Raw genomic sequence first — 11,771 nt, 5'->3', positions numbered from 1 at the left:
TTGCTTTGTCAAACTTTTGTCGTTTTTGTTGTTTCATACCTGAATAGGTATTCTAATGCTCTTTGTTTCCCAATTTCAGGAGATTGCTACCATGTGGACTTCCTCAGGCTTCTCGACTTGCTTGGGTTTCTACGACATTCTCCGGGCCGGTACGAGGGCGTTGATAGAGAGGTCGGCTATGAGGTAGTTGGAGGCTGCTTGGCGTGATATTTACAGGGCTTCGATTAGGTCGAACCTGTGTCTGATCCGTGCCATGTTGGACCATTACTGGGACACGACATCGTTCCACATGGAGTTTGGGGAGGTGGGTGTGACCTTGGAGGACTTCGCCATGATATCGGGCCTCCCTTGTGGCGTGACGCCTGTTGAGTTCCCGGAGATGCCGGAGAGGGTGTCTTCCGCCATGGTTACGGGTTTGATCGGCAAGGTTTTGCCTGCGCCAATTGACATCACTCCTTACCTTATCGCGAACTCATATGTGAGGGATCACTTCAAGGAGAGAATGGTGGGCTTTGTTCCGGCGCCGTTGGCGAGTCCTGAGGCTGGCGCGCAGAAGGCGCGATTATGGTACTTCTTGGGTACCACGTACTTTGGTGACAAGGGTGAGCACTTGTCGACTAAGGTACTTCCTCTGCTTGCTGATCTAGGCGTCTTGGGTCAGTTTGACTGGGTGACGCCGGCTTTGGCGAGTTTTACCCGGTACCTGCACGCTGCAGTTCGATGTGACTCATATTTGAGCATATTTAGTCTCCGAATTAGCCTTGTTCCTATGCTTTTTAGTGCATATTTGGGTCATTTATTATCTTTAGTTTCTCCTTTTGTATATTCTTTGAGGTTTTGATCCCTTGGTAGGAAACGAGTGCAAACCTTACTTTTTCATGGCAAAATGAAGCTAAATTGATCGAATTCAATGACCAAGCTGCAAAGGGAAGACAATGCTAGAAGGCCTATGTCGATAATAAAGTATATCGGGCAATGATGAAAGGATCCTTGCATCTCCAACAAGATCCCCGAGGATTGTTGAAGAAAGAAAAGAAGAGAAGTGACTGTGAATGAATCCGAGCGTCCCGAGGCCAAGACGCTCGTCTTGAGGCCAAATGATCCGAGCGTCCTGACCCACAATCCGCTCGGATTCTGGTCCAGAACCAACCGTCCCTCAACCAAGACGCTCGGGACGAGCGTATTACTTAAAGACCACCAAAACGGAGATGAGCATCTCCTTGGAGAGGAGCACTTCCTCAACTTTTCTTAAGGGTCTTAATAGTCATTTAAGCCTTTAGTAACCCTAATCTTTGTACCTAATCTCTAGTATAAATACCCCATTGTACTACCTAAATTATCATGTCATCTTAATAGGATCTTAATCAAGTCCTAATACTCTCATAATCTTATAATCAATTCTTAATTTAGCATTAATACAAATCTCATTTCTTAATCATTCCTTAATTTCTCTGTTGTTCATCATTTATTTTGGGTAATTAGAAGATTATTTGGGTTTATTTGGAGGATTGACAACCTTCCATCAATCATCAAGTACTTTTATTATTCTTTGCTTTATTATTTGGAATCATCCTTATAGGTATAATTCTCTCTTAATCTTTTTAATTATTGTTAATCATCTTCATTTGTTCATCATGTTTTGCCTTCCTAGTATGATTGACAACCTTGTTAGCATGTTAAACTTGATAATGAGTGAGTAGTTTCCTTAACTAGGGTTAATGGAGAATTAGGGGAAACCAACATGGGGATTGATTCATGCTTAATCTAATATGTTTTCATAATTAATTTGCTTGTTTGTTGTGATTTTAGCTTATGCACATGTTATGTTTGATGAAATGCGAGCCTATGAATCCTTGCATTTTTTACCCATCACTTACCTTTTCATTGAGACTTGTAAGACATAAACCAACTCGAGTCTCATTAGACCATTCATATAGTTGGATAGGGAGGATTAAGTCGACTTGTAGGTGTTGTACAATCTAATCGATTCTGCTCCGGGACCCAAACCTTCCTAGGGATTGTAAGATATACACTACCTCGATCCCATCAGAACAATAATTGCTTACATCTAGTGGAAAATATGTTTGTATGATCAAATCCCATGAATCCCCTATGAACCCATGACACCCTAGTACTTTTAATCAATTGTTTACATCTCATTTTAATCATCTTGCTTGCTTTCATTATTTTGTTTGCATTGTTATTTAGTTTAGTTGATATCCTACCTCAACCCAAATTGTGACACCCTTAGACACAACCACTTCCAATCATAAATCCTACATCAATATCCGTCCCTTTAGATCCGACCTTTACTTAGAGTAGAGTAGAGTAGTTTGTGAAGTTATAAATATTGTTTTGGTCTAGGTAACTCTTAACGACAAGTAACCGAAATCCATACACCGACCAAAAATGGCGCGGTTGCCGGTGACGGTGTTAACTTGATTTGATTTTCTTTGATTGTTTTTAGTTGTGTCTTTCTTTACCTTGGGGAAGTCAAACTCCTCAAGGTTTGTTCTAATTGTTTTCAAGTTGTTTGATATTTTGCATTTCTACGAGATCACAAGGTAACTTGTTACCCATTGATCTTGAAATTGAAAGAACTTTGACCAACAATAGAAGACTTGCTAGAAATACTTTGAGAGGTATTGGTGAGATTGTGGACATTCAACTAAATAACATTGAGTTCATCAACCCTTTTGCAAGAAAAGGAGAGGATAACCCAACATAAAATCAACCCACAATGCCTAAATTTTCATCACATTCCGTACCAACCGAGGAGAACCTACCAAATGGTACTCCCACACCACAACATTTGACCGGTAATTTCATTGCAAAATCCGCATTTATCCAATTAGTCGAAAGAAGCCAATTTGGGGGGATGCCTAGTAAAGACCCTCATTCTCATATGGAGACTCTTTATGACTATTGTGATGCGATTTCTCAAACCGGAGTTACTCAAGACCAAATTCAATGGGTCTTATTTCCTTTTTCTTTGATCGGTACCGCGAAACAATGGTTAAAGAGCCTTGATAAGGCTACTCTTGGTATTGACTCTTGGAAGAAATTGGCACTTCCTTTCTACAAAAAATTCTATCCTCCGAAAAAGACTAACATGTTGAGAGCCTAAATAACCGGGTTCAAACAAAGGGATGAGGAATCTATGTATGAAGCATGGGAGAGATTCAAGGATACTTGCCGATGTTGTCCTCATCACGGACTTAGCGAGTGGTTCTTGGTACAACAATTTTGGAATGGTCTATATGAAGACTCCCGAAACATTCTCAATATGGGATCCAATGGTATGTTCACCGAACTTGACGATAATCAAACATGGAACAAGATTGAGGAAATGGCGGTCCATAACTCACAATTAAGTAGACCTCGGAAGGCTACTAGAGGAGGAAAGCATGAAGTGGACTCTATTACTAAATTGGGTGCTCAACTTAGTGCTCATATTGATACCATTAATTTAAAGTTTGAAAAGGCTATGGCTAAGCTTGAAGAAGCCTCCAAATCACCTAAGCAACATGTGAATGCCATGGTGGCATCTTCATCAATTCCAAGTGGAGTATCTGAGAGTTGTGGAACTTTGGGACATGACCAAAGTGAATGTAGGGGAACAAGCGAACAAGTGAATGCTTTCCAAGCATACAAGAGTGGTACCCCTTATTCTAACTATTACAATGAAAACACCAAATTCCATCCCAACCTCTCATACAAAAGCCAAAATGTTCAAAACCCTCAAACAACATACACCCCACCTCCAATGAGAAACCAAGCTCAAAGACTCTTTTACAACTAAAACCAAGGTTATCGAAATCAAACTCCATACAATCAATCCAATGACCAAGGTTTTGATGTTCAAAAAGCGGTCCTTCAAATGCAAAAGAACCAACAAGAATTTTTCACTCAAATACAAAAGGATAGCCAAGCAAAAGACATCACCATTAACAACATACTAGCTCACACAAAGATGTTGGAGACCCAAATGTCTCAATTGGCATCTTCAACTTCACAAAGACAGAAGGGGCAATTACCATCTCAAAGTAATCCCCCAAGACATGAATCGGTGAGTGCCATCCATTTGAGGCGTGGTACAAGCTATGAGGGGCCAAAGAAGCAAATTGAGGAAGACATTGAGAAGACTAGTGATAAGGAAATAGTCATGCAAAACTCTAGGGAAGAAGAACCCATCATTCAAGAAGCTTCAAATAAGAATGAAGAGAATGCTAAAGAGAAAGAGCCTATTGTGATTCGGCTTCCTTTTCCGAGTCGTCAAGCTAAGCCTAAGTTTGATGAACAACTTGGGAAGTTTATGGAGATTGTCAAGAACTTGGAAGTCTCAATTCCATTTACGGAATTAATAAATCATGTTACGGCCTAAGCAAAGTATATGAAAGACATTCTTACGAAGAAGAAATCCATCCGGAAACTTGAGACTATTGCTTTCACTACGGTGAGTAGTGCCATCCTACAAGGAAGTTCACCTCCAAAACTAAAGGATCCGGGAAGCTTCTCTATTCCATGTACCATTGGCGACACCACAATCAACAAAGCTCTATGTGACCTTGGGGCAAGTGTGAGTGTCATGCCATATTCGGTGTGCAAGAGGCTAGGAATGGGAGCGCTAAAGTGCACTAATATCACGCTTCAAATGGCGGATCGATCAACGAAGACACCTTTAGGAGTATGGGAAGATGTGCCGGTAAGAATTGGCAAGTTCTTCATCCCGGTGGACTTTGTTATTGTTGATATGGAGGAAGACTCACACATTCCTATCATTTTAGGAAGACCTTTCTTACACACCGCGGGAGCGGTGATTGACGTGAAACATGGAAAACTCACTCTTGAAGTGGGAGATGAAACAATCACTTTTAATCTTGACAAGATAATGAGAGCTCCCTGATTACATGAGCCGTGTTTCATGGTTGATCATTATAGCCGAGAAAGTGATTGGAAGAAGTTTGCGTCTCAATGCAAAGAACAAGCTATGGGTAAAGAATCACCACCCATATGGGATAAGAAAGTGGGTAACCTCCAAGATGCTCCGTCCAAGGAACAAGAATGTTTCAACAAGAATGAGAGCTTGAATAGATCACCACCACTCATGACAAGAGAAGAGGAAGGCCTCATTTGCCATAATGACAAGAAGAAAGAGGAGTTGTTCTCATCAACTCATGATATTATTGGGGAACAAGTAGATGAAGTATGCGGTCTTTGGGATGATGAATTTGAGGGGATATTCAATCCTTATATCGGTAATGTTATGACCCAAGACCACAATGAAGAACAACAAGTGCAAAGGTCTATTGAAGATCTTTATCATGACAATGAATAAGCTTTCGACTAGTTCTTCAAGGTGTTGAGCAACATTAACAACACCTTGAACATGCCCCCTTGACAACTCATTTATGGATGAGAGCTTGGTGGAGTCCTCCCTAAACCACAATTTATAAATATTCTAACCCCTTAACATGCATTTTACTTATTGTATTGCATTTTTGTCAATTTTGGATTTATATTTTTTATACCTTAGTCAAGATTTTCATCATTTCGAGAGAAAGTGAGGGAGGGACTTATGTGATTATTGATGTGTAGTGTTTTGACATAGTGTGGGGATAGCAATTGCCTAGGCTATCCAAGCCTTCGTAGTGCCCCCAAAATGAAGACCAAAGGAATGAAGAGTGAATGACACGGGTTATGAAATACTTTTTCTTCTTAAGACTTTGCTTGTTAGAATGCTTGTAAAATACCCTAGGATGTGTCATGCTAGTATCCTTTGACCCATGGATTAAAGCCTAGTCAAGAGTACCTTGTGGTGTGATAACTCCTTGGCTACCGTTTATTCCAAGGTGACCCTTGAAACCATGCAACCATCATTCATGTTCTACCACATTTTGTCATCAAAGGTAATGGGCACAAAAATTTTTCAAAATTTGAGTTCAAGAATTGAAATGAAAAGTCAAAAAGTTTGCAATTGCATCAAAGAAAAGAGGAGTAACAAAAATGAAAACTCCTATGCTTCAAAAATAAGCACCCTCCCTACAAATGGGGTAGCTTTTAAAATGTCCAAAAAGAAATGCAAGAAAAAGTTGAAAAAATTATCAAGTGTTGAAAATGCCAAACATCAAAAGAAATGGCAAAGAAAGTGTTTTCAAAATGTCAAATGCCACAAATTGGGGGGAATAACAACAACAAAAAGCAAACTCCCATATGAAAACCCAAGTTCTATTGATCCATTTTCCATCGTATCCACTTTTGTGCATGGTAGAGAGGGGACGACCCTTCTTCTTATTTAAGCAAGAAGGGGAATTCCACGATCCTCCAGTGTTTCTAACACTATAGGTAGTCTACTCTGGACGAAAGCATTTAACAATTGAGGACAAAGGTACCCTAGCTTGACACAACTTGGAGGTGATTTATTGGTATCCTTCTAGGCTTAGTAGTTTGAAGAAACCGTATCTATGAAGGAGTGTGTACCCTTAGATTGCTTCCCTTGTAGATAATTTCCGCCACTTAGATGAGGAAAGTGGCTATTCATTTTTTGTATATGCATCCATTACTTGTTTTGTGTGCTTAAATGCTTGGATGTGTCGCCATTTTGGCAAGCCCCACCTTGCCTTGCAAGAAGGCATCCTACCTCATGGTTGTCTTGTTGTGAGTTGAAGGGGCGGAGTGAGACCCGCTAATTGTCTCACATCGGCTATATTAGTAGGTTAGTTTGAATAAGGGTCCTAGTTTTTTTGTCACCTCTTTACTCGGGACAAGCAAAGGTTCGATTTGGGGATATTTGATGTGACTCATATTTGAGCATATTTAGTCCCCGAATTAGCCTCGTTCCTATGCTTTTTAGTGCATAATTGGGTTATTTACTATTTTTAGTTTCTCGTTTTGAATATTCTTTGAGGTTTTGATCCCTTGGTAGGAAAGGAGTGTAAACCTTTCATTTTCATGGCAAAATGGAGCTAAATCGATCGAATTCAATGACCAAGCATCAAAGGGAAGACAACACTAGAAGGCCTATGTAGATAATAAAGTAGATTGAGCAATGATGAAAGGATCCTTGCATCTACAACAAGATCCCCGAGGATTGTTGAAGAAACAAAAGAAGAGAAGTGACTGTGAAGGAATCCGAGTATCGCAGTGCCCAGGACGAGCGTCGCCCTGCTACAGTCCGAGAATCCCGAGGCCGAGACGCTCGTCTTGAGGCCAAATGATCCGAGCCTCCCGACCCACAATCCTCTCGGATTCTGCTCCAGAACCAACCGTCTCTCAGCCAAGACGCTCGGGACGAGCGTATTACTTGAAGACCACCAAAACGGAGATGAGCATCTCCTTGAAGAGGAGCACTTCCTCAACTTTTCTTAAGGGTCTTAATAGTAATTTAAGCCCTTAGTAACCCTAATCTTTGTACCTAATCTCTAGTATAAATACCCCATTGTACTACCTAGATTATCATGTCATCTTAATAGGATCTTAATCAAGTCCTAATACTCTCTTAATCTTGTAATCAATTATTAATTTAGCATTAATACAAATCTCATTTCTTAATCATTCCTTAATTTCTCTATTGTTCATCATTTATTTTGGGTAATTAGAAGATTATTTGGGTTTATTTAGATGATTGACAACTTTCCATCAATCATCAAGTACTTCTATTATTCTTTGCTTTATTATTTGGAATCATCTTTATAGGTATAATTCTCTCTTAATCCTTTTAATTATTGTTAATCATCTTCATTTGTTCATCATGTTTTGCCTTGCTAGTATGATTGACAACCTTGTTAGCATGTTAAACTTGATAATGAGTGAGTAGTTTCCTTAACTAGGGTTAATGGGGAATTAGGGGAAACCAACATGGGGATTGATTCATGCTTAATCTAATATGTTTTCATAATTAATTTGCTTGCTTGTTGTGATTTCAAATTATGCACATGTTATGTTTGATGAAATGCGAGCCTATGAATCCTTGCATTTTTTACCCATCACTTACCATTTCAATGAGACTTGTAAGACATAAACCAACTCGAGTCTCATTAGACCATGCATATAGTTGGATAGGGAGGATTAAGACGACTTGTAGGTGTTGTACAATCTAATCGATTTGGCTCCGGGACCCAAACCTTCCTATGGATTGTAAGATATACACTAACTCGATCCCATCACAACAATAATTGCTTGCATCTAGTAGAAAATATGTTTGTATAATCAAATCCAATGAATCCCTATGAACCCATGACACCCTAGTGCTTTTAATCAATTGTTTACATCTCATTTTAATCATCTTGCTTGCTTTCATTATTTTGTTTGCATTGTTATTTAGTTTAGTTGATCTCCTACCTCAACCCAAATTGTGACACCCTTAGACACAACCACTTGTAATCGAAAATCCTACATCAATACTCGTCCCCTGGGATCCGACCTTTACTTACCTCTTTACTAAGAGTAGAGTAGTTTGTGAAGTTATAAATATTGTTTTGGTCTAGGTAACTCTTAACGACAAGTAACCGAAATCCATACATCGACCAAGTTCGTCCGGAGGTGATGGGAGATGGGAGTTCTCTTGCTTTGGTTGGTCCCGGCCTCATCTTGGAGGTACGAGCATTTTTTGTTGTTTTTTTTTTTTTTGATTTTGATTTTGATTTTGGTTTGTGGTTAATTTTTGAGTTTTGGCAATTTTTGAAAAAATTGGCTAATTTGCGGTTGCCATGTTTTTTTACAGGCTTGGTTGTATGCTTACTTCACCCCCCTACGCCCGAGGACGCCTGGTGATGTTCCTTCTGCTTACCCTGCTGTGAGGGCCTGGACGGTGGCTCGGAAAAAGTCAACCAAGTCGACTTACGCGGACTATAGGCGTCAGGTGAACGCCCTCCGAGTTGGTGACGTAAGTCGTCGCTTCTTATCTCTTTTGTTTTGTAGAAACAGATAGAGATAGGATAACTAGATAGCCCATAAAGCCCCCATTTAAATGATTAGCTTTGACTTGAGTGCAGTTTATCGAGTGGCTGATGAGAGGTTTCGTCATGTCTCCCAATCAAACACATTTATATTCTCAACAAATAACTAGCTAGTGGTTAAGTCGAGGTCGATCCATGGGACGGTGTGCTTTGGTTTCTAAGTCTATCTATCTCAATTTATGCTAGTGTCATAATTGTTGGGGTTTCTAGTTGTGTTCTAAACTAATGAAAGCAATAAAGTAAAGCAAGCAATAAATCAAGAGATGAAAACAAATGATTAAAAGCACTAGGATGTCATGGGTTCATAGGGGATTCATGGTGGTGATCATAAAAACATGTTCTCAATTAGATGCAAGCATTTATTGTTGTGATGGGATCGAGTTGGTGTATAAGCTTACAATCCCTAAGAAGGTTTGGGTCCCGGAGCCGAATCGATTAGATTGTACAACACCTACAATTCAACTTAATCCTTCCTATTCAACTCTATGCATGGTCTAATGAGGCTCGAGTTGGTTTATATGCTTACAAGCCTTATTGAAAAGATAGGTGATGAGTAAAAAATGCAAGGATTCATAGGCTCGCATTTCATCGAACATAACATATGCATGAGTTGAAATCACAACAAGCAAGCAAATTAATTATGAAAACATATTAGATTAAGCATGAATCATTCCCCATGTTTGTTTCCCCTAATTCCCCATTAATCGTAGCTACATAACTACTCACTTATTATCATGGGAAACATGTTATAAATGGTGTCAATCATCACAACAAGTATAAACATTATAAGAGAGTGAAGAAATAAACAATAAAGAATAAAGAGTAAAGAAATTATAACAAGCTTAAGATGAACAAATGGAAAGGAAAGAATAATAGAAGAAACTTGATTGATTGATGAAGAGTCGTCAATTCTCCAATAATAACCCAATAATCTTCAATTACCCAATAATAGTAAGGCTTGAACAATAATTAAGGATAGATTAATGTGTAATTTTGTGGAATGATTGAGATTAATCTATTCTAATCTACTCTTAATCTAATCTAAGAAAGCTTGATTTATTCTAAGGAAACTTGATAATCTTGATTATTACAAATGGAGTATATATAGTAGTACATCCTTAGGTTAAGCAAGGGTAGATTATTAAATAGCATTGCTAAGTGTTGAGTAGGGAAATGCAAGCCCCGAAGGAGATGCGCATATCACGTTGCTAGTCCTACAACGATCCGCTCGGATCAGTTTAAAACACGGTTGGTTCTGCCAAGGAATCCGCTCGGATTGACATCGGGATGCCCGGATCATGGGGTTCTAAGACGCCCGTCTTGGGAGCAAGACGCTCGGATCATGGGGTTCTGAGACGCCCGTCTTGGGAGCAAGACTCTCGGATGACTGGGCAGAGTGCTTCTCTTTTTTAATGTTTAACAATCCGCTCATCTTGCAAGGGAGACGCTCGTCTTGGGTCTGGGGACGCTCGTCTTGAGTCTCGGGACGCGCGGATTGGCGGACAGCTTGTCTATTTGAGCTCGGATTGTAAAACGGACGCCATTTCCTCATCCGGACTCTTATTAGAGTGATTCAAAAGCCTAGACCACTTGATTTTTCAACGCCGTTTCATCTAGCATAGTTTCAGAGCCAAAGGAGCAACTCTTGGTTTTGTTCCGAGCAATTTCTTCTTGTAATGGCTTCCTTCTCGTCATCCTTGGTTTTTAGCCTATGATCCTTCTATATACTCTTTATTCCTACATCCTTTGTCATCATTCTTTCCTCCTCTTCATACTAGTCTATCCAAGATCATCAACAACCTTCCCAATATACACAAGAGACGGGAATTCTGCCTCATTATGTTCTTTCCTACAACACATATACAATGCAATAGGAAAGCGAAATAGGAAGGAATTGACGGATAAAATGGTCATGAAATGCTATATTAGTATGCAAAATGGGTCCAATTAGGGGACTAAATGTGCGTAATTAAGAATCACATCAAACATCCCCAAACCGAACCTTTACTCGTCCCGAGTAAAGAGGTGACTAGAACTAGACCTTTATTTAAACTATCCTAGTAATATAATCGATGTGAGATAATTAGTGGGTCTCACTCCGCCCCTTCAACTCACAACAAGACAACCATGAGGTAGGATGCCTTCTTGCAAGACAAGGTGGGGCTTGCCAAAATGGCGATATATCCAATCAATAAGTACACAAAACAAGTAATGGATGCATCTACAAAAGAATAGCCACTTTTCTCATCTATGTGGCGGAAATCATCTACAAGGGAAGCAATTTAAGGGTACACACTCTGTAACACCCCGGTTTATGAAGGAGCCTTTAGCAAGACATTCCCTGATAAACCGAACTGTTACCATCTCGGTTTCCCGAGGTAGTGAATAACAAATTAAACTCCAAGGCAAATTATATAATTACTTTTAACTTAACTATTACAAAATCTCTTTTCCATCAAATTACAAGGAACTAACATAAATGAAAGTGAAAGTCTTCTAAATAATGATCTAGCAACTAAGTCTTCTGATCCAGTGTCTCACGCCCATCAAGCTCCCGTCCTATCTCTTAAACCTGTCAAGTCTGCTCGCCAATATTTGGGTCGTCACAGGTGCTCACGAATACACAGGGTCAACCACGAGGTTGAGTAGGGAAAACAATGAAACAACAAAAATATGATATGCATGCTCCTCCGTCACCTCCATCTCCACCTCAACTCATATATCATAACTCATATCTCATAACTCATAACCCGGACAACCCAGCCATACCGATCCCCGGTAGACTATATATATCGACCGTAGTCGATCCGCACT

General features: G+C 39.7%; 1 non-coding gene across 1 annotated transcript; it reads right to left on the bottom strand.

The window, feature by feature from the left end:
* Window positions 1–3,112: 3,112 nt before the first annotated feature.
* LOC141597804 (small nucleolar RNA R71) lies at window positions 3,113–3,219 on the bottom strand. Its single transcript, XR_012523019.1, has one exon. It is a non-coding gene; the product is annotated as a small nucleolar RNA R71 (small nucleolar RNA).
* Window positions 3,220–11,771: the final 8,552 nt, after the last annotated feature.

This window comes from Silene latifolia, chromosome 8 (assembly GCF_048544455.1).
Source record: "Silene latifolia isolate original U9 population chromosome 8, ASM4854445v1, whole genome shotgun sequence".
NCBI lineage: Eukaryota > Viridiplantae > Streptophyta > Magnoliopsida > Caryophyllales > Caryophyllaceae > Silene > Silene latifolia.
This window is presented reverse-complemented; position numbering and strand designations above follow the sequence as displayed.